We start from the raw sequence: 23,954 nt of genomic DNA on the forward strand, positions 1-23,954 counted from the left end.
CCTTGAGGCTCAGTGGTTTAGACAGTGCCACCCTCTGACCATGCATTGGCACCCCACCACCAAATCCATGGCTTTTGGCCTTCTTCCCCTGGGGGTTCCCTCAGGGGTTCCCCAGCTGCTGCCTCCTGCCCCTTCTCTGCATCCAGCCCATTCATGCCAATGCTTTAGCTTGTATTCTCTAAAAATCTCTCAGTGAGAAGCATTCTCTAAAAGAGTATTCTTCCTGTTTTAAAAGGAAAGCTGTTTTCCCTCTCTCATGGATGAACAGTGACATCCAGTGGCTGTATTGATATGTTTTCAGAAAACAAACTTTGCTGAAAGACAACCATTCCCCTGTGCGTTGCTCACGTGCAACTTTCATGTGGGAAAGGGAAGGGGGACCCTGTTGCTGGCACCTGCCCCCCACCCTCAAGGGGATCCTTCTTAGAGCCTAGTTGCTCCACTGCAACAGATCCACTTTATGAAAACTTGACTTTTTGCTGTTGGAAAGGTGAGGCAACATGGTAGAAGTTTATAAAATGTTGTATAAAAAGGTAAAGGTAAAGGTACCGCTGCCCGTACGGGCCAGTCTTGACAGACTCTAGGGTTGTGCGCCCATCTCACTTAAGAGGCTGGGGGCCAGCTCTGTCTGGAGACACTTCCGGGTCACATGGCCAGCGTGACAAAGCTGCATCTGGCGAGCCAGCGCATGTTGTATGTTGTATGGCATGGAGAAAGTGTATAGAGAGCAGTTTTTGTCTTGTTAACAGAGAAATCTGAGGGCTCCCTTGGACAAAAAAACGAGGACACCAGCCAGGAATACCAGAGCAAAACAGCAGCCAGTAGGCTTGGTCTTTATTGAAGACTGTCGCGACAGGACTCCTACCTGCCACCAGGTGAAACAAGATGGAAGCCCAGAACAAAAGAAGACCCCAACTTTTATTAGTTACTAATTCCCCAAACTACACCCCTAAAACTACATCACAACTACATCATTGACACATCACAAAAAGGAGGGGTTGAGGGAGGAGTTGTGGTGGTAATCTGAGTGTCCTGTCACCTGGCTGGTTCCCCCTTTCCCCCTCCCCATGAGTATTTTCCAGGTGGCAAAGTGGAATTTGCAGTTTCCTGCTCCAGAGGGAAGAGCTGATCATTGTCTTTTGTTCCAGTCCATGCTGAATCCACTCCTATATGCAAGTTCTTTGTGACCTTGATGGTATTCTGTCTAGGACCATCAGGGTTGGCATAGCAACTGGGCAGGGCTCCTGTGTATGTGCTGGTACGCTCAAGGGATTATGACTGCCCTGTATCAAACCTTCCCCATTTTGTAGTCCTTCCTTCATGGAGTAAAATAAAAGTGGAACGGTACAGATCTGATGTATGGTTGATTTTCTATGAATTTATAACAGAAGCGCCGCGTATGTCGTGTGTGAGTGTGTTGAGTTTGTACAAACTGAATGATTGGGGGGGAGGTTTCCTGCGACACTCTCTGTCCCACAACTTGTGGACATTCAGTGAAGCTGAAGTTTGGAAGCTTCAGAACAGATAAGATAAAGTGCTTTCTTCACCCAACCCATAGTTAAAAGTATGGAACTTGCTTCTACTTAAGGCAGTGATGACCACTAGCCTAAAGGTAAAGGTAAAGGTACCCCTGCCGGTACGGGCCAGTCTTGACAGACTCTAGGGTTGTGCGCCCATCTCACTCAAGAGGCCGAGGGCCAGCGCTGTCTGGAGACACTTCTGGGTCACGTGGCCAGCGTGACAAAGCTGCATCTGGCGAGCCAGAGCCGCACACGGAAACGCCGTTTACCTTCCCGCTAGAAAGCGGTCCCTATTTATCTACTTGCACCCGGGGGTGCTTTCGAACTGCTAGGTTGGCAGGCACTGGGACCGAACGACGGGAGCGCACCCCGCCGCGGGGATACGAACCGCCGACCTTTCGATCGGCAAGCCCTAAGTGCTGAGGCTTTTACCCACAGCGCCACCCGCGTCCCATGACCACTAGCCTAGAAGGCTTTAAAAGTGGGTTGGGCAAATTCACAGAGAAAGAGAGCTAGCAGAAGCTACTAACCATGATGGTTATTGCTCTGGCTCCACAGCTGAAATCAGTAATGCTTCGGAATACCAGTTCTTGGAAACCCCAAGAAGCAGAGAGTGTTCTTGTGCTTGGTTCTCGCTTGTAGATTTTCCAAAGGCATCTGGTTGGCTGCTGTGGACTAAATGAGCCACTGGCCTGATCCAGAAGGCTCCTTTTATGTTCTTATGGGGGAATTCACTGAAACGCGTGCAATGAATGAATGAATGGGATCAATGATTAAAGAGAAAATGTATAAACAGCCTGCAATGAAATCAAGATGAATACTCATTGTCGTATAAAGAATAAAGCATAAAAATAATAAGAAGTGTTTATCCATCAACAAAAATAGTTTGCAATCCTGCTCCACTAAAAAGTAAATTTCAGATTAGTTCAGAATCATACCACAATATGATTACATTAAAGTGTTTTTAAAAAGTTTTTTTTTTTTTTTTTTAAGCCTAGCATCTAAGAAGTCTGATAACATTGACCCCAGGTGAATTTTCTCTAGGGGAAGCATTCTTTAATTGGGGGGCCACCACAAATTATGTATAAATGGATTTAGGCACTAGGAAAAGATATATTATTCAGTTAATATCCTTCCTTGCTCATGTGAGTGAGATCAGCAGAGTACACATCATATTGTGAAGAAGTAAAAGTAGTATTTACTTACATAATCTAGGTTTCGAAGCAGCAGTAACAATAGCAAAATGAAGGCAGGTTTATCACTACTATCTAAGCTACAAAAGTACAAAATCTAAGTTCAAAATGGTGACTGAGCTGCAGATCTGAGACATGCATGCTTGGAAGTATGATGAAAAAAAAGAGAGATAGATACCCGGGTAGGAAGTATGTAGTGTTACAGCTTCCTGCCAAGGCAGACAAAGGAATTGATCTCACAGAGTTTTCTAACAAATTTTATAGGAAGGTTCTGTGAACCTAAGCCCCTTCATGTGCCTATTGGGCAAAACTTGGATTGTTGATTTAACTGCGATAATGTCCCACAATTTATGTAGTAAAGAGTAGGATTGTGCAGCAGATCTGGATGAACCCTGAATCAAAATAGGGTGCTTTGGGGGGATTCTGGGCTTCAGCCCAGTCGTTTACTAAAAGAGAAAGGAAGGTCCAAGCTTTTCATGTAAGCTTCCATAGTAGGGATGTAAGAAGGCTTTGATATCCATTCTGACTGTTGCATGCAGTGCTGTTTCTGTTCCGCTGCAATTCAGCTTCTGACAAAATTATGTTGCTTGGCTTGCTGTCTGCTGCTGCTGCAGATTTTTTTCTCTCAATTAAACAATTCTGCACCATTCGTTTCAGTGCAAAGGGAACATGATGCATCCATTTTCTATCGTTTGTGGACTGAAAAAGAACAGCCACGAATTCCGATTGCATTCGCTGGATTGATTTCCATTCCAGACATGGAATGGAAAAGCAAACATTGGGGGATTTCTGCTCCTCTTTCCATTTCTTATCAGGATTATGGGGGTGAAGAGGGAGGCAGAGCAAACAGAAAGGTAAGGAAGCAGAGGAAGGAGAGCCTGATTGTAACTGACAGTTCTAGCTTGCATGCAGAGGGAATGCTTTGCCTCTCCAGTCCTAGTGCACTCCGAGGCTCCTGCTGGTGTTGTACCGTGGAACCCTTCCCCATCTCAGCTGCTTCCTGAAGTGCAAGCAGATGGCATGGCTGGTATCTCCTGCCAACTTGAAAGGATCCCAGACTCTGCTCTGCCGCTTGCTGCTACTACTAGTGGCGATGGGGGGGGGGGGGGGAGCAGGATCACCTGCCCCTGATATGGATCAGAGCTGCTTCTGCCCTGCAACAGTGAAATTTGTGTTTGAGCTTGGTAGGAGGAGAAGCAAATGCAACTGCTGCTGGCTATTGCTGCTCCGACACTGCAGTTCTGGATACCAGAAATCAAGAGCAAATTCATTGTCCCAAAGCATAGAACTGATGGGTTCAAATGGACCAAAAGCGATTCCAACTGAACATCAAGAAGTTGGGTAGGTTTAGCCTGGAGAAGAGAATACTGAGAGCTGATATAATTGTTGTTGTTTAGTCGTTTAGTCGTGTCCGACTCTTCGTGACCCCCTGGACCAGAGCACGCCAGGCACTTCTGTCTTCCACTGCCTCCTGCAGTTTGGTCAAACTCATGCTGGTAGCTTCGAAAACACTATCCAACCATCTTGTCCTCTGTCGTCCCCTTCTCCTTGTGCCCTCCATCTTTCCCAACATCAGGGTCTTTTCCAGGGAGTCTTCTCTTCTCATGAGGTGGCCAAAGAATTGGAGCCTCAGCTTCAGGATCTGTCCTTCCAGTGAGCACTCAGGGTTGATTTCCTTAAGAATGGATAGGTTTGATCTTCTTGCAGTCCCTGGGACTCTCAAGAGCCTCCTTCAGCACCATAATTCAAAAGCATCAATTCTTTGGCAATCAGCCTTCTTTATGGTCCAGCTCTCACTTCCATACATCACTACTGGGAAAACCATAGCTTTAACTGTACGGACCTTTGTTGGCAAGGTGATGTCTTTGCTTTTTAAGATGCTGTCTAGGTTTGCCATCGCTGATATAATAGCTATCTTCAAATCTAGAAAAATGCTACCTGTGCTGCGACTAATATACACACAATAATTACCATTTTTTATCAATCTTCTGAGAAAAATACAAAACCTTGTGCAAAGCCACAGAGACTTACCAACTACCCAACCTAAGATTAATTTATAACCTCTGGTTTCAGTGGGTTTTTCAAATGCTTGACTCAATCTTTTGTTGTCTTTATCTTTTTAGGTAAGTTCGTGAATGTACCAACAAAGGGTAAGATCGGTGTCGTTCACAATACTGAGAGATGCTAGTGAAGTTGTAAGGTAAAGGTAAAGGGACCCCTGACCATTAGGTCCAGTTGTGGCCAACTCTGGGGTTGCAGTGCTCATCTCGCTTTATTGGCTGAGGGAGCCGGTGTACAGCTTTCAGGTCATGTGGCCAGCATGACTAACCCGCTTCTGGCGAACCAGAGCAGTGCACAGAAACGCCGTTTATCTTCCTGCCGGAGCGGTACCTATTTATCTACTTGCACTTTAATGTGCTTTCGAACTGCTAGGTTGGCAGGAGCTGGGACCGAGCAACGGGAGCTCACCCCGTCGCGGGGATTCGAACCACAACCTTCTGATCAGCAAGTCCTAGGCTCTGTGGTTTAACCCACAGCGCCATTCGCATACCAAGTGAAGTTGTAGATGGATGTTAATGAAGTTGTAGACAGGTTGCCGGCATTTTGCACCTGTTTCGCCCTGGCAGTCCAAGTAAGGCCGCTGTTCGCCCCTGATGGTGCTCTTTTACTGGGGCTTGAAGGTAGCACACTCCCAAGGTCGCTTTCCGGGCTTCTTCAGTGGTCTAATCTCAAAGTCTTGATACGTATATTGATATTCAATTTCATAAAGAATACTATTTCTTGGCTTAAGCTTAAGAGACTGATTTGCTTATTCGTTGTCCCAAAGCATAGAACCAATGGGTTCAAATGGACCAAAAGGGGTTCCAACTGAACATCAAAAAGAACTTGGGTAGGTTTAGCCTGGAGAAGAGAATACTGAGAGCTGAGAGCCATCTTCACATCTAGGGCTGCCATACATCTGGATTTCAAAGGCAGAATAGACGCTTTGTTCTGGATCTTAGGCAAGTGAATTGAAAAATTGGCTTGGGCCATCCTGAAAAAAGCTCAACAACTTCCAGGGTGTCCCAGATTTTTACTTTTTGAAATATGGCAACCCTATCAAATCTCTAAAGGGCTTTCACACAGAAGATGGAGCAAAGTTTCTGCTCTGACAGCCTGTTCCAGGAGGATGTGGAATTTCCTTTGTTGAATGTTTTGAAGCAGAGGCTGAATGACCAATCAGTGACAGAATAGCCTATCAGGGAGGATGTAGCAGTGAATCATATGGCAAGAGGCCACACTGCTTAAACATTGGCATCCCATCCAACCAGGGCCAGATTTAGTTTTGATGAGACCCTAAGGAATAGGGGAGACATTTAAAGCTGAACTTGCCTAATTTGCACTTCTTGAAACAGTAAGTGAACCCAAACACCCTCATTCTTTCAAATTTGCAATTCTCTGTATTTTACTTTTTCCCCTCTCCGGCCAAATCATGTGTACAAAGATATATAGGCATATAATAGAATAAAGTGTGCATAAAACTGCATATATTAGTGAAAATAACATACACAGATGCATCATTTAAGAGGAAATTGCTTGCACATATTAGTCAGAACTACATAGAAAATTGTGTTTATCTGGAGATATTTGTACTAAGACGCTGACAAATTTTCATGAAGTTTTTTCTTTGCAAATTGCTGCAGAAATGTGGAGTACTGGAATGCGGGTAGAAAAACTGAGAGAACCAAAACTGACAGATTCATTTCTCCCTATTAGTGGCACAATCCTCTAAGGACTGAATAAACAAGCAAAGGATTGTGCTATAAGTAGGATATTCTCATGATTAGTTGTCATGATAAAATTCCACCCACCAGAGGGTGCACAGACACTCTCGCATCCGTTGAGAGCTCCATTTCCTTTTGCTCTTGCTATTTATGTATTTATTGCATCCGCGACGCCGCTTTTCCAAACCTCAAAGTGGTTTGCATAAAAGAGTATCTTTTTCTTAACGACAGAAAAATCACGCAAAATCTAAAAACAACAACACAGTAATGAAAAACCATTTAATTACAACCAAAGCGCAACCGATGAAAAATGGCAGCCACAAAAATAAGTTTTAAATAAATAAGTTTGGGAGCCACTCTGGACTGCCAGAGCTCCGAGAAGCCATCGCTCAATGTTCCAGCCCTTGCTTGGCATGCAAAAAGTCCCAGATTCAACCCCTAGGCAGATATGGGAAAGACCCCAGTCCTAAACTCTGTCCTGTAGACTAGAGGTGGGGAATCTCAGACCTGGTGGTGAAATGTAACCCTCTAAGCCAGGGGTCGCCAAGGTTTACTGGCCATGGGTTAGATCACTCCTACAGAGATCCTCCGTGGGCCGGACCAGCGCAGTACGATGCCAGAAATCGCATCTGCACATGCCCAGATGCCGAAAATCACACCTGTGCAGAAGTGATTTCTGGCATCTGGGCATGTGCAGACGCGATTTCCGGTATCTGCACGTGCGCAGACACGATTTCAAGCGCCGCTTGGCAAGTCCCCATGCTGCTGGTTTAGCCCAGCGCACGGGGGACTCACCAAGCAAGCGACTCGGTTTGTGGGCGGTTTGTGGGCCGGTAAAATGGTCTTCAAGGGCCGCATCCAGCCCATGGGCCACACGTTGCCGATCCCTGCTCTAAGCCATGGGTAGGCAAACTAAGGCCTGGGGGCCGGATCCGGCCCAATCACCTTCTAAATCTCATGGATGGTCCAGGAATCAGTGTGTTTTTACATGAGTAGAAAGTGCCCTTTTATTTCAAATGCAACTCTGGGTTATTTGTGGGGCCTGCCTGGTGTTTTTACATGTGTAGAAAGTGCCCTTTTATTTAAAATGCATCTCTTGGTTATTTGTGGGGCATAGGAATTCGTTCATTTTTTTTTTTTCAAAATATAGTCCGGCCCCCCACAAGGTCTGAGGGACAGTGGACTGGCCCCCTGCTGAAAAAGTTTGCTGACCCCTGCCCTAAGCCTATGTTCCTAGTTCTCAGGACTCCCCCCCCCCCGGCTACCCTCCTTCCCCACCTCAGCACATTGTGGATTTGTGAAGTGTTAGTTGCACGCTCAAGAGTTTTTAGTTGACTGGAATGTGTCCTTGAGTTCTGAATATTAACCACCACAAGGGTTCATTTTCTCCTTCTCTCATAACACTCGAACCCAGTGTTTCCATTCAGGCTTACATTGAGTTTTATTGCAAAAGAGAATTTCACAAAATGAAAACGAAGTTGACGCAGGGCTGATGTTCTCTTCTGCCCCTCGCCACCACCACTTTGGCTCGATGAGAACGAACTCAGCTATTCAGATGCTCTTTTGTTCAGTGTGCTCCTTATAACCATGGGAATGTGTTTATCGTGTTTCCAAGGGACCACAAGGAGGTATTTAATCGAGACCGTGGAGATCGCACTGCTGATTGCCAGGCTCAGGCAGTGTGACAGTCAATATCAAATATGAGCAAATAGCAGAAGTAAAACATAATCTGCATTTTGAAAGAATTGCATTAAGGTGAGCATGTCTGGAGTGATGGACCAAGAATTACTCTCATTAACTTGGCTCGGGAGATGAAATTATAGTGCGTATTGCTTTATGATGGCAAATGATCTCTCAATGTATATGATCAATCAGCATTCTCGGAATGGAAGGTTATTTGTTTCAAGAGGGTTTGTCACTTGCCTCATGATCATTTTTGCAATGCTGTAATTCCCCCCTCCCCTTATTTTTTTTAATAACTTGGTTGTTGTTATGCAGTTTGAACATCTCAGACACTTTCAGCAGAGATGCCATTCATAAATATGGATTCAGGTGGGAATCGTAAATGCACTTAACATTGAGCTCGAATGGGTGATATCCAATGGAGCCCATCTGTGACTGGAGCAGAATTCTGCTTGGGCAATGGCACTTCCTTCTCCCTCTTCCTGCAGCCCATGGCATACCCCTCTGGAGAGTTGAGGGAAAACATATCAAGGTGACTGTCAGGAATGAGCCAGCTCCCAGCAAAGATTTACAGCCAACTACAGTAAGCAGCCAGGAACAGAGAGGCTCGGATGTTAGTCAGGCAGGGGAGAGCCGGCAGCTGCAGACTTCGGCTCTTCCTGACCTTGATGAACCAGCTGATAAGGCAGTAGCTGAGAGCAGGTGGGAACACTGCCAAAGCTCACAGGAAGCACAAATAGGCACAAATAGACTCAGTGTGATTCTGAGAGTGAACCGGAGGAATCCCAGCCGGCACAGGAGTCCCCGCCTCCAGGGCCGGCTGAACTGGGGCAAGGCCTGGATTCTGAGGAGCCTGCACCTGTGCCAGATCCTCAGGAGCAGGCACCAGGTGAATCCATTCTGGCCCCAGAGGTGGTTGAGGACTCAGTGTCTACAGGTGAGTCTCCCCCGGGGCCCAGTAACCCTTCAGCCTCTCCTGAACTGCAGAGGCTTAGGGCAGAGAGGCGAAGGGAACTGGTTTCTCCCAGGAGGAGTGCTCGCCTTAAGGCCAGGAGAGGCGGGGCTCCTGGGGGCCGGGACCGCCCCTGGCCTTAGAGAAGATAAAGGCCAGTCAGCCCGGTCCCAGGTTGCGGGAGCAACGTCATCATTGAAGAGCTGTTTCGGCCAGCATCCAGTCCTGTTCCTCCAGTGTTCCTGTTCCCCGCCCGGCTTCCTGCTTCTGATCTTCGAGTGTTCCTGTCCCCGCCCGGCTCCCTGTTTCGGACCTCGCCTCGCACTTTGTGGACTATTTCCAGGCTAGTGACTCAGGACTGAACTTTGACTACGGTAACAGTAACCTTTCCCCCGGGACCAGCACACTCAGCCTCTCAACACAGGAAGAGGTTGGAGCTGATCCATTAAGTCTGACGAGTCGGCGAATAGGAGGGCTTCTAGACAGGAAGCAAAACAAGAGACGTAAGAGTCGTAAGTTCAATATCTTCTGTCGCGGCCGAAAGGAGTCTTCAGAAGGGTAATCTTGAGTAATGATGCCGGAGGCTTTGTCAGAGCCTTCCGGAGCTATCTGTTTGTTTTTGCAATAAATCCTTTTTAATTAACTACACTTACTGTGTTACCAAAGAGACGCGGGTGGCGCTGTGGGTTAAACCACAGAGCCTAGGACTTGCCGATCAGAAGGTCGGCGGTTCAAATCCCCACAACGGGCTGAGCTCCCATTGCTTGGTCCCTGCTCCTGCCAACCTAGCAGTTCGAAAGCATGTCAAAGTGCAAGTAGATAAATAGGTACCGCTCTGGTGCGAAGGTAAATGGCGTTTCCGTGCACTGCTCTGATTTGCCAAAAGCGGCTTTGTCATGCTGGCCACATGACCTGGAAGCTGTACGCCAGCTCCTTCAGCCAACAAAGCGAGATGAGTGCCGCAACCCCAGAGTCAGCCACAACTGGACCTAATAGTCAGGGGTCCCTTTACCTTTACTGTGTTACCAAGCTGGGAACCTGGACTCCTGACAGTGACACACAGAAGAAGATGTGGCACAGTGACAAATTACAAGTGTGAGGCCCTACGATCAATACAGCTTCTGATAAGGTGGAGTGCTTCGTGCATGTTGGTTGCCCATTTGAACCCTAGTGACTATCTGGGGTTCTGAATGATGTCCGTATTAATTCTCAGTCTGTGAGATAAGAAGGCAGTGGGGCTGTGATAGGCAGGTTTGGGGGGGCCTGTGGCCCTCTTATTGTGACTGGATTCCAGTTCCTATTGACTCCAGCCAGCATGATCGAGAGGACCGGAACAGGAATGTGAACCTAGATTTATCTTGGGAGAAGCCCCAATGAACTCAGTTGGGCTGTCACCCCCACCCAGAGAAGATGTGCATAGGATTGCAGAGTTAGTGGTTTGGAGCCTATCCTGCATGTTAAGATAGCTTCCTTTAATATAGAGGTTCTTTTGAAAAATCTCAGTACAACCTGGAATGTTGTGGAAAGTTCTGAAGATGTAAAAAAACAGGGTTGCCAGAGGAGCTGGCTATATGAAATAATGGGCCTGGAATGGAAATCCTCAGGGATTCAAGTTGTTCTGCTTTAATGCTGGCTGACATTCATTTGCATTCTCAAATCCTGCTCAGGTCACCCATTTCCCTGACCCTTTTTTCTATTCACCAGTCACAACCACTCCAAGAAGCAGAGTTGAGTTTTGATGTCTCTTTGCACTATGGCTGCTATTTGCGCTATATCTATATATCTATATCTATCTAGCTATCTTCCACTTTTTAAAATCTGAAAGATATACAGGAGGGAATAGTTAAGCTTAATAATCTTTTATGCTTCTGCTCATTCCCCCTTCCCTTTTGTCCCTGTTTAAATGGCAATGCATGTGGACCGTCAAGAGTGGTCACATTTTAGAATAATGAGAAAAGGCTGTGGGCACCTGTCACAAAATGGCTGCCATACAGATAAAGAGGCAGGGCAACAAAATGGCGCTGGCATGCCCCCCGCCCCCACATTGTGCTGCTGCTTCTTCTTCTTCTTCTTCTTCTTCTTCTTCTTCTTCTTCTTCTTCTTCTTCTTCTTCATCTTCTTTGGCAATCACTCTTAGCCGAGTAAGATTGTCTTCCACGAACACAGTTTTAACAGTGAGTCCATAAGTGACTGTGGAGGCCAATTCTGGATCCACACATCCTTCTACAGTGGGGACATGGGTTTCTGGGCAGAAGTTGATGACAGTGAGGGTTTGCCAAGCGTGCCTTCCTCTTAGCACGTTTCTCCCTTTCATCCTGAGTTTGAGCATCTTCAAAAGCCACGACACCTTTGATAAAGGCTGTTCTCCAGTTGGAGCACTCACAGGCCAGTGTTTCCCAATTGTCGGTGTTTATACTACATTTTTTAAGATTTGCCTTGAGAGAGTCAACAACCTCTTTTGTTGACCACCAGCATTACGCTTTCCATTTTTAAGTTGGGAATAGAGTAGTTGCTTTGGAAGACAATAATCAAGCATCTGAACAACATGACCAGTCCAATGAAGTTGATGTTGAAGAATCATTGCTTCTTCATTGGCCTAATCAGCTATCACATGAGTGACAGAAAAGTCACCCACACCAGTCCCTACTGCACTCATTCACAGGCAGAAACCCTTTGCATGTTTCATTCACATTTAGGGTCGGCAGGCTTTCAGGTCTCACCTAAAGTCTCCAGGTTTACTGGGCCCCATCCAAGTGGCAGGTGAGGAGCTTGAATCTCCAGGTAGGTGAGAGTACCAGCAACCACCACCACCACAAAGAATATTGTGCATGCAGCTTGCAAGCTTCCCCCGACAGTAGCTGGATGCAAATCATTGCATAGACACTATAGGGGATCTGGCCTCCTCTGCTCCCCCTCCCAATTAACCTCCATCTCCATGGCTCACCCCATCACATCACCAGAAACCTCCGTCACCAGGAGGCCCCAACTAGCACTGAGGTTTGGGCCCTGAAATCTCAGGGTCCGGGATGCTCTTGACCTGGCGACCCTATGCACAACGGACAGGAGAGGGTGTGTTGAATCCTGCAACCCAAGGACATGACATGTCCATGTGAGCTAGAGCAAATGGGAACTGAGCAGTTAGCGCAGACAATCTCTTGTGCGTTGTAGATCTTTGAAGGGATATTTGCAGTTAGAAGACTCCTGGGAACAGAAGTTTTTAAATTTATTTACAGTGGTGCCTTGGTCTATGAACTTAATCCACTACAGAAGTCCGTTCTTAAACCAAAGCATTCTTAAACTGAGGCACGCTTTCCCTACTGAGGCCTCCTGCCACCGTTCGGTTTCCATTCGTCTTCCGAGGCAAAGTTCACTAGCCGGAACACCTACTGACTCGGCCCCAGACACACTGACCAGATGTTTGGAGGCTGTGGCTGGATGGTTACGTGGGAGCCGGTTGAAGCTAAATCCTTCGAAGACAGAGGTCCTGTGGCTGGAACGGGGCGATATGGGATTGGGGGGGCAACTCCCATCTCTTGCGGGGGCGCAATTAGTGCCAGCACCGTCCGTTAAGAGTTTGGGTGTAATCTTCGACACCTCCCTTTCCATGGAGGCGCAGATTGCAGCTATAACAAAGGCGGCATTTTTCCATCTCCGCCAAGCTAAGCAGTTGGCTCCTTACCTCTCTCGCCCTGACCTAGCCACTGTGATCCACGCGACGGTCACCTCCAGACTGGATTATTGTAACTCGCTCTACGTGGGGCTGCCCTTGAGACTGACCCAGAAACTCCAGCGGGTGCAGAATGCTGCAGCGAGACTCCTTACGAGGTCTTCGCTGCGAGATCACATTCACCCGGTGCTATACCAGCTGCACTGGCTCCCGGTGGAGTACAGGATCAGGTTTAAGGTGCTGGTTTTAACCTTTAAAGCCCTATATGGCCTAGGAACCTCGTACCTACGGGACCGCCTCTCCTGGTATGCCCCACAAAGAAACTTACGGTCTTCAAATAAAAACATCTTGAAGGTCCCAGGCCACAGAGAAGTTAGGCTGGCCTCAACTAGAGCCAGGGCTTTTTCGACTGTGGCTCCGATCTGGTGGAACACTCTGTCACAAGAGACCAGGGCCCTGCGGGACTTGACATCTTTCCGCAGGGCCTGCAAGACAGAGCTGTTCCACCAGGCCTTTGGCCAGGGCACAGCCTGACTCCCTCCTTTAGTAATCCTCACAGAACTTCTAGCCCAATGGTTGCCAGTGGCTTGAATTAATTAATTTTATAATGAATGATTTTAGAGTGTTGTTTATGCTGTACTTTTGTACTATTTTATTGTTGTTAGCCGCCCTGAGCCCGGCTTTGGCTGGGGAGGGCAGGATATAAATAAAATTTATTATTATTATTATTATTACTTCCGGTTTTGCAAAGTTCGTTGCCCGAATAGTTCGTTAACAGGACTGTTCATAATAATAATAATTTAATAATAATTTATTATTTATACCCCACCCACCAGAGACCAAGGTACCACTGTATTTGGTTTCTCAGATTAAAATTTTACAATCATAGATCCAACACAGATCATAAAAACAAGATTGCAAGGAATCTCCTGGACTTCCCTCTTCCCCTTTGTGGGTCCTATTATTAATCATTTCCTCTTGCATCTTTTACGATGATCCTAATCTTTTACATCTCCACTATATCCAAAATTCACCCTTAAACTACAAGTGATATTCCAATCCTATTAACGATTTTAACTGTTTACAATGGACTTTAAGATAAGTTATAAATTTCCCCCATTCCTTATAAAATTTTTGGTCTTCCTGATTTCTGATTCTTCCGGTCATTTTAGCCATTTCGACATAGTCCATCAACTTCATCTGCCATTCTTCTCTGGTAGGGACTTTATGTTATTGGCCCAGAGGTGGAAAGAAGAAAGAAAGAAAGAAAGAAAGAAAGAAAGAAAGAAAGAAAGAAAGAAAGAAAGAAAGAAAGGGACCTGCAGGTTTTAAAGGATGCTGAACATTGCTAGTAGGCCCCTATTCCCCCTGCAGAGCTACAATAACCAGAGTTCCCTGGGAAGAGGGGTTAACCCTTAAACCACTCTTGGAATTATAGGTCTGTAAGGGGCAAGGTGGCCTCCTAGCAACTCTCGACACCGGTAACAAACAACAAATCTCGGGATTCTTCGGGGGAAGCCATGGTTTTTAAAGTGGAATGCTGCTGCTTCATAGAATCATAGAATCATAGAGTTGGAATAGACCACAAGGGCCATCAAGTCCAACCCCCTGCCAAGCAGGAAACACCATCAGAGCACTCCTGACATATGGTTGTCAAGCCTCTGCTTAAAGACCTCCAAAGAAGGAGACTCCACCACACTCCTTGGCAGCAAATTCCACGGTCAAACAACTCTTACTGTCAGGATGTTCTTCCTAATGTTTAGGTGGAATCTTCTTTCTTGTAGTTTGGATCCATTGCTCCGTGTCCGCTTCTCTGGAGCAGCAGAAAACAACCTTTCTCCCTCCTCTATATGACATCCTTTTATATATTTGAACATGGCTATCATATCACCCCTTAACCTCCTCTTCTCCAGGCTAAACATGCCCAGCTCCCTTAGCCGTTCCTCATAAGGCATCGTTTCCAGACCTTTGACCATTTTGGTTGCCCTCCTCTGGACACATTCCAGTTTGTCAGTGTCCCTCTTGAACTGTGGTGCCCAGAACTGGACACAGTACTCCAGGTGAGGTCTGACCAGAGCAGAATACAGTGGCACTATTACTTCCCTTGATCTAGATGCTATACTCCTATTGATGCAGCCCAGAATTGCATTGGCTTTTTTAGCTGCTGCAATGGGGCCATTGTTGTGTGGGAGGTCAAGTTAGAGACATGATGACATGTGTCGTCTGAAAAGGTCTCTCCTTTGCTTTTGTTAGGAAATGCTAGAAGTTAAGATATATTTCATCAAATGCTCAAATGAATAAGTTTTTGATAAAACAGCAGAGGCGGGGGACGGGTTGACTGGAATTGGGGTCTAACTAATGTAAAGATTATTCGTGCATGCAGAATCTCCTGCTGGAATTAATAATTATGTAGAGTCCTGCTCTGGCAGTATATGCTCTGTGCATCATTTGGGGGAAAATATGCACAAATGATTTGGACAGGTGCATGCTTAGACGCTTAGGCAGGATGGGTGAAAGGAGGATGGGTATGGACCTGATCTATATGTGGATTTCCACCCCCACCCCAAATGTCAAAATAATGATGTAGAAACAGTGGCAGCGATGAATTAATGCAACACTTACCATATTAATGCAATGATGTCATTGATTCTATGCCGCCTTATGACATAATGGTTTGGTGAGTGGGGTTATAATAGCTGATAAAAGGCCGGTGTTTTCCATGCTCCTTTGTAAGTTTTAAAGAGGAAGTATTTATTTATTACATGACTATCGTGCCTTTCTTCCATTGTGAAATCAAGGAAGAGTAAATGGGATGCTCCAATGGATGTCTAGGTAAAGGTAAAAGGTAAAGAACCCCTGGACCCCTGGTTAAGTGCAGTCAAAGGCGACTATGGGGTTGCGGCACGCATCTTGCTTCCAGGCCAAGGGAGCCGGCGTTTGTCCATAGACAGCTTCTGGATCATATGGCCAGCATGACTAAGTCGCTTCTGGCGCAATGTAACACCGTGATGGATAATAATAATAATAATAATAATAATAATAATAATAATAATAATAATTTATTTATACCCTGCCCATCTGGCTGGGCTTCCCCAGCCACTCTGGGTGGCTTCCAAAAAATATTAAAATACTGTAATACATCAAACATTAAAAGCTTCCCTAAACAGGGCTGCCTTCAGATGTCTTCTAAAAGTCTGGTAGTTGTTGTTCTCTTTGACATCTGGTGGGATGTGCACAGAAACGCTGTTTACCTTCCTGCCGGAGCGGTACCTATTTATCTACTGGCACTGGCGTGCTTTCGAACTGCTAGGTTGGCAAGAGCTGGGACAGAGCAATGGGAGCTCACCCCGTCATGGGGATTCAAACCACTGACCTTCCAATCAGCAAGCCCAAGAGGCTCAGTGGTTTAGACCACAGCGCCACTTGCGTCCCTATTGCTGAGAAATAGACGAGACAGACACAGAGGAAGAGCTCCCAGTCTGTGTCTGTTGGGGAGGGGTCCAGAGGGACAAGGGCAGAGGAAGAGGGGTGCGGTGGGTGCGGTCCGCCCCAGGTGTCACCACTGAGGGGGCGACAAAATGCTGGCAGTACTCACTGCAGGGCCTGCACCACGCCTAAGTCACACGTCTATCCTGGGAGACACACAGTGGCTTGGGCGCGTGCAGGACCCACGCTGCCCAAATGCTCCACCCACTGCCCCAGCTGTAGGGCAGCTGAGTGGGAGGAGGCAGGCAGACTCCAGCGGGCTCGTGGTGCGCCCCGCCCCTCTGGGCAGCTCGCCCCGTCCCTGGGCGCACCACCCCAGGTGCCCAAGCGGCTTCCTTCGCCTCTGCAGAGGGAGAGGTTAGAGGGGAAAGGCAGGGCCGGAGCTCAGCTTCTTGCAACTTCTCAAGCTGAGACCTCGCTGTGTTACTTTCTGTGAACATAAACTCCATTGTGTTCCAAGCCTCTGGCCTCTTCTGGACCTGTGAGGGTCCGGCACCTCCCTGTCAGCCATTGTGACATGAGGAACCTCCAGGGCTTGAAGCCCTCTTTTTGTGGCCCTTGTGACTTTCCCCAAGCCACAGCCTTTGCTGACCCTGCTTTGCACTCTTCTTGAGTGTTTATGCCTGGCTGGACTAAGCCCTTGAACTCTGATAAGGTTTTTTGCATGCCCTGGTTGGAGGATAGAGTGCGCAAACAAACCGTAATGTGCAAAGGGGAATTGGCCTCGCCCACTTTCGCCTCTGGCCCCGCCCACCACTAGCATATGTTTCTCATCAGGGAATACAGCCCTTGGGCTGCAAAAGCTTCCCCAGCCCTGCATGGAGAGAGGTATTATTTTTGTCCAGTGGGTAATGAAGATTTCCTCCTTGCGTTCCGGAACACCAGTGCGATCATCTCCCTCTTTGAAAGGCTAATGCGCAATGCTTCGGCAACAGGGATCCTAGCGGGAGTGCATAGCAATTAATCATGGCTCATGTTCGCGGAAACGAAGAGCGGCGACTGCCATTGCATGCAAACGAGGCCTTTTTCTTCCCTGCCACTGGAGCAAAGCTCCTGCCTGGGTTCCGTCATTGCTCCATTTGCATTCAAGCCACTGATATCCTAGGAGTCCCTAATGCCCGGCACTGAGGTATTTAAAAATGTTTAATGAGTTTGGATTCCCAATTTGACTTTTAGCTTGAATGAAAATGCATTGCTTCTTTTAATAGCTTATTGTGAGTGTGTTTCGGGGGGGGGGGGTGAGTTTAGCAACTGCTGTTTCCAGTCGTGGCACTGGGAGGCAGTAATTAGTCAAGCTTGTATGTTCTTATTTTGGGGGTATTAAAAAATAACTTTAAATATGTTGAGATGTTCTACTTGGAGAAGAGCCATTGAAATAAATGGGCCACAACTAACAGCCATTAATTTCAATAGTTCTGAGTATAACTTAGGTCACATCCACACCATACACATAATAATAATAATAATAATAATAATAATAATAATAATAATAATACCCCACCCATCTGACTGGGTTGCCCCAGCCACTCTGTAAGATGAAAGCAACCTTACATCACTTTGGGAACTGTAGTTTGTTAAGGGTGATGAGCATTTTAAGGAAAAACTCTTAACAAACGACGGTTTCTGGGATTATTTGGTGGATGCCATGACAATTCGAGCGGTGTAAGATTGCTTTAAATGGATGGTGTGGTTGTGATGTTGGTTGGATACAACCCATAATATGAAACATTTCTGGTGGTTGGACATCTGCCATGTTGCTTCCCATCAAGCTTGTTGGATTGCAATTGCCTTTTGCGCTGACCGTGCAGCTGACCACAGAAACATGAATGGCGCCAAGCTTCTGATTGACTATTCCTGCCTTGTCTTGTCTTCTGTAAGGCCATTTCTGTCGATGACAACCCCATTATAGATGTAATTTTCTCATCTTCTGCATCATTTAAGTTTCTGCAAAGGCAAACTGGGTTTTTAAATTTTTTTTTGCTGGATAAGGTAAATCTGTAGGAATCCATTTCCCCCCTCAATCATTAAGAAGTTAAGGCTGCCTGGGCTTCATTAGCATTCAACTTCATTGTTTTCAAGTTTTTTCCTAGGTTAAGTGGGGAATGAAAGAGACTGTGAAACATTAGGGAGCACTTTCTGAAGGTAAGAGCTGTTCAACAGTGGAACAGGCTTCTTGTGTAGGTGATGGGCTTTCCTTCATTAGGGGTTTTAAACAGGGGTTGGATGACTATCTGTCCGAGAGTCTTTAATTATGATTCCTGCCTTGCAGGGGGTTGAGGTAGATGATGATGATGATGATGATGATGATGATGATATATCTATATGCTGTCCATCTGACTGTCCATCTGACTGGGTTAACCCAGCCTGGTACCTGAAGACAGCTCCTTGTAGAGAATGTCCTTGGGGATCCTGCCATCTTCCATTCTGTGGGCATGACCAAGTCAATGTCACTGAGACAGAAGGTGCAAACATACTGGGAAACGGGGCTTGGAAGAGCACATCTTTGTTTGAAATTCTGTCCTGCCATGTGATACCCCAAATCCTCCTGATGTAGTGCATGTGGAAGATGTTGAGGTGTTGCTCCTTTCTTAAAGCATCATGCTCAGCACAGAAGCCTGGTAGACCTTCATCTTTTTATATACTGTATTTTTCGCTCTATAAGACGCACCAGACCACAAGACACACCTAGTTTTTGGAGGAGGAAAACAAGAAAAAAAATATTCTGAATATCAGAAGCCAGAACAGCAAGAGGGATCGCTGCGCAGTGAAAGAAGCAATCCCTCTTGCTGTTCTGGCTTCTGGGATACCTGCGCAGCCTGCATTCGCTCCATAAGACACGCACACATTTCCCCTTACTTTTTAGGAGGGAAAAAGTGAGTCTTATATAGCAAAAAATACGGTATATATAATTTTTTATTAGTTTTTTTAACATATCATTTTCAACAGCAATTAAACATACTTTTACATCTTATTCAAATTTTTTACTTCCATCAATCCTATCTGAAAATTTTCCAATCTAATCTCTCAGTATGCATTTCTTATCTTCCCTATTACATTTCAAACTCATAACCAATATCTCTATATTTTTCTACTTTATAACACTTCATATATTTCTCCTTACAAAACTTCTTGTAGTCCTGCTAGCGTAATTTGTTGATTACAGTTGCTCTTCAAATAATTCATATACTTCTTCCAATCTTCTGTAAATCTCTGGTCCCGCAGGTTTTGAATCCTTCCTGTCATTTTGTCCAGTTCTGCATAGTCCATTAATTACATTTGCCGTTCTTCTTTTGTCAGAATTTCTTCTTGTTTCCATTTCTGGGCTAACAATACTCTTGCCGCATGGTAGACCTTCATCTTGGTTTTGGATGCTAGAATCACATTCTCCCATGCCCTTTTGGAGAGGCGAGCCATTCCCGTAGCTGCCTTGGTTAGACCATTACAATAATGAGTAGTTGACTATACTGTTGTACATTCCAGCCAGGGAAAGCATCTTTTGGTCTTCTCACTTACTGCCTGATCATGTCTGTTCCAACTGCATCCCTCTCCCCCTTTTGACTACAGACAGTCCTTAATATCTAGTACCTGTTCTAGACAAACCATCATCCCTACTTTTAACTTATGCTGCCTTTGCAGGAAGATGATGGAGGTGCTTCGACATTGGGGATCATTGCTTCTTCCAGTACACTGGCATTAGTTCACCTGTCTTCCCAAGTGACGTGTAATTTTTTCCGGATACACCACTGATGGAATCTTTCAAGGAGTTGGAGATGGCGTTTATAAGTAGTCCATATTTCACAAGCATGCAGTAAGTTGGGCAGCATTTGGTTTCCCTGTGAATTTCCCGGTCCTCAAACACTCTGCCCTTCAATCGGGAGAAAGCTGCACTCACTCGCAGAGCTCAGGTGATGCTGGATGTTGGCATCCATGTCATCCCTTGTGGAAAGATAACTGCCCAGGTAGGAGAAGTGATTGTCACTTTCCAACGTTACACCATTGATTTGGATCTGTGGCACTACAGAGGGGTTGTTTTGTGCTTGTTGGTGCAGCACTTTGGTTTTTTGGATGTTGAGCGGTAGGCCAAGCTTTCCGTAAGCTTCATATTTGGGGTGGTTTGGAGGTCATCCTCTGAGTGTACACACACTACGTTGTCATCAGCATAAAGGTAAAGGTAAAGGGACCCCTGACCATTAGGTCCAGTTGCAGACGACTCTGGGGTTGCAGCGCTCATCTCGCTTTATTGGCTGAGAGAGCCGGTCATGTGACTAAGCCACTTCTGGCGAACCAGAACAGCGCACGGAAACGCGGTTTACCTTCCCGCTGGAGCGGTACCTATTTATCTACTTGCACTTTTGTGCTTTCAAACTGCTAGGTTAGCAGGAGCTGGGACCAATCAACGGGAGCTCACCCCGTCATGGGGATTTGAACCACCAACCTTCTGATCGGCAAGTCCTAGGCTCTGTGGTTTAACCCACAGCACCACCCACGTCCCCCATACTGAATCTCTATGACGGAAGTTATGGTAACCTTACTCTTTGCTTTCAGCCTACGCAGATTATCTGTTTGATATATGATTTCTACCACGGTAGGGAGTTTCCCTTTGACAATGTGAAGGGCATTGGATGTCAACCAGCCAAAGGCCTGGTTAGAGAGGAATGTTTTTGCCTGGTGCCTAAAGGAATATAATGAAGGCACCAGGCAATCTTCTCTGGGGAGAGCATTCCACAGACAGGGAGCCTCTGCAGAGAAGGCCCATTCTCGTGTTGCCACGCTCTGGACCTCTCAAAGAGGAGGCACATGAAGAAGGGCCTCAGAAGATGATCTCAGGATCCGGGTAGGTTCAGCTCTTTCCAATAATGATGGAACTTTTCTAACAGCTGAAGGGCTGCCACATAGAAGAGGGCAAAGTCTTGCTCTGTGAGGACTGACAGGGCAGGAAGAGATCCAATTGGCTTAAGTGATAGGAGGGCTGAACATCTGATGAAACCTTTTGGTGGGAGCTGTGCCTGGAGGAAGAACTGTGAGGGGAGAGACTCCATCAGGCAAGGTCTCCTTCCACCTGCCTTGCCCCACCCTCCGGCCCTGGGTCTCCTCATAAGGAAGCTGTGCCTGGAGGAAGAACTGTGAGGGGAGAGACTCCATCAGGCAAGGCCTCCTTCCACCTGCCTTGCTCTACTCTCTGCTTCTCAACGTGTATTGTATTGTTTTATGTACTGTGGCTTGCCGTTTTATTGCTTATAGTTTAGATATTATTGTAACTATTGAGTGGATTTCTGTTTAACTTTTATATGTTGGTATTATTTTATAATATTCTAATTATTATTGAATGTTACTTTTTTGATGTAGGTTGCCTATTTTAAAGTTATGTTATATTATCACATTTTTGTATTGCATTAGATTGTTGTAAGATGTACATTTTTTGTTTCTTCAGCGTGTAAACCGCCTTGAGTATTGTAAGATAGAAAGGCGGTATACAAATTAAAAATGATGATCATGATGGTAAAAGCAGTTTGACCATAGAAGCAGTGGCCTAGGGAGGTGGTGAGCTCTTCCTGAATGGATGCCTTCAAGTAGGGGCTTCTCATGCAATCTCTTGGGGGATTCTCGTTCTCTGAATTGCCTGCATCTAGCAGGATCCTCGTGGCACAGTGGGTAAAACCTCAGTGCCTAGGACTTGCTGATCGCATGGTCGGCGGTTCAAATCCCCGCGGCAGGGTGCGCTCCCGTCGTTCGGTCCCAGCACCTGCCAACCTAGCAGTTCGAAAGCACCTTTGGGTGCAAGTAGATAAATAGGGACCGCTTACCAGCGGGAAGGTAAACGGCGTTCCGTGTGCTGCGCTGGCTCGCCAGATGCAGCTTGTCACGTTGGCCAGGTGACCCGGAAGTGTCTGCGGACAGCACTGGCTCCCGGCCTCTTGAGTGAGATGGGTGCACAACCCTAGAGTCTGGCAAGACTGGCCCGTACGGGCAGGGGTACCTTTACCTTTACCTAGCAGGATCCTCACTCAGGCTATACATGTTTAACTGTTGGTATGTCCCCAAGCACAATGGCGCTCATTTCTGAGTAAGCATGCACAGGAGTGCACTGCAAACAAGTGAAACAAACAACTTAAAAACTCCAAGCTAAGGCTATCGTGCTGCCATTAGCTCCTTGAGAGCCGAGGGATTCCGAGATCCTTTTAATTGCTTTCTTATTAAAGTGGAAAATCTGTGGCTCTCTGGAGGAAATGTGATTGAATCATGCAAATTTAAAAACGGACCTTTTGGAAAAGTTAGCCTCATCTGAGAATTTCTGACGTGTAACCGTTTACAATCCCCGGGCCTCAGCTTGTGAGGAACGTGCAGAAATAAGACTTCAGCCCAAAGGGAAGTTTAATTAACTGGCAAGACCATGCAACATTCATTAGAAAAGCATTCAGCTGCAGCTAGGGTTAAAAAGTCACGACCTTAGACAGTAAGAGGCGTCAGTGAAGTGTGTTATGCTTATACTTCATCATCCTGATGCGTTTCAGAATTGCGGCAGGCAATCTCACTAGAGGGAAAATGTACTCGAACTTACTTGAGCGAAAATGTTGTAATGTGTCTATGTGATGGTTTGGCCCAGTTGAGATGTAGCAATAAACTATGGTTTGTTACAATATGAAGCTAGGATGAGCCTTGGGTTTTCATGCTCCCCTTTCTTTTATGTGAAGAGATGAATTTCCATTCCCCATGTTCTAAAGTGGATCAGATAAAATGGAAAAAAAACTGCAGTTTGGGATCAAACCCAAAATGGAAGCTTTAAATCTTTAAATCTTCTCCCCTTATATACAAAGACAGAAGGGCTTGTACTAATAACAGCAAACCAAAGCTTGTTATGTCTGAAAAATCTGGCTATTAATTCCTTGAGGAATTTTCACTTTGCAGATTCCAATAAACTGACATGCATTAAAGGTAAAGGACCCCTGGATGGTTAAGTCCAGTCAACGGTGACTATGGGATTGCAGTGCTCGTCTCGCTTTCAGGCTGAGGGAGCAGGTGTTTGTTCACAGACAGCTTTCTGGGACATGTGGCCAGCATGACTAAACGGCTTCTGGTGCAATGGAACACCATGACGGAAACCAGAGGGCACAGAAATGCCGTTTACCTTCCTGCCACAGTGGTACCTATTTATCTACTTTCACTGGTGTGCTTTCGAACTGCTAGGTTGTCAGGAGCTGGGGCAGACCAACGGGAGCTCACCCCATCGTGAGGATTCAAACCGCTGACCTTCTGATTGGCAAGCCCAAGAGGCCCAGTGGTTTAGACCACAGCACCACCCGCGTCCCTGTGACTAATATGTGTAAATTGGAATGAAATTAACCTTTCATTTTTTTCACTTTTGCAACACAGTTTGTGTAATTGCATTTATACAAAATACATCCAAACACGCACATTTTAGGATAACAATATGTGTAGAAATGTGCAGAGGTGTACGAAGGGGGGGTGGGGGGGTTGCCCCGGGTGCCACTCTGGGGCGTGTGAAAAGATGGCCCGCTAGCTTCCCCCAGCTGTAGAGCGGCCAAGGGCACGCATGCAGTCAGTATGGGAGCTGCTTGCATGGGGTCCGTACGGGCTGTTGCTCGCACACGCCATCCATACAGGCGTCTGTATGGGCTGCCACTCACACGGCAACTATATGGGCTGCTGCGCATGCGCAGGCTGTACGGA

This window comes from Podarcis muralis, chromosome 14, assembly GCF_964188315.1.
Source record: "Podarcis muralis chromosome 14, rPodMur119.hap1.1, whole genome shotgun sequence".
NCBI classification, from domain to species: domain Eukaryota; kingdom Metazoa; phylum Chordata; class Lepidosauria; order Squamata; family Lacertidae; genus Podarcis; species Podarcis muralis.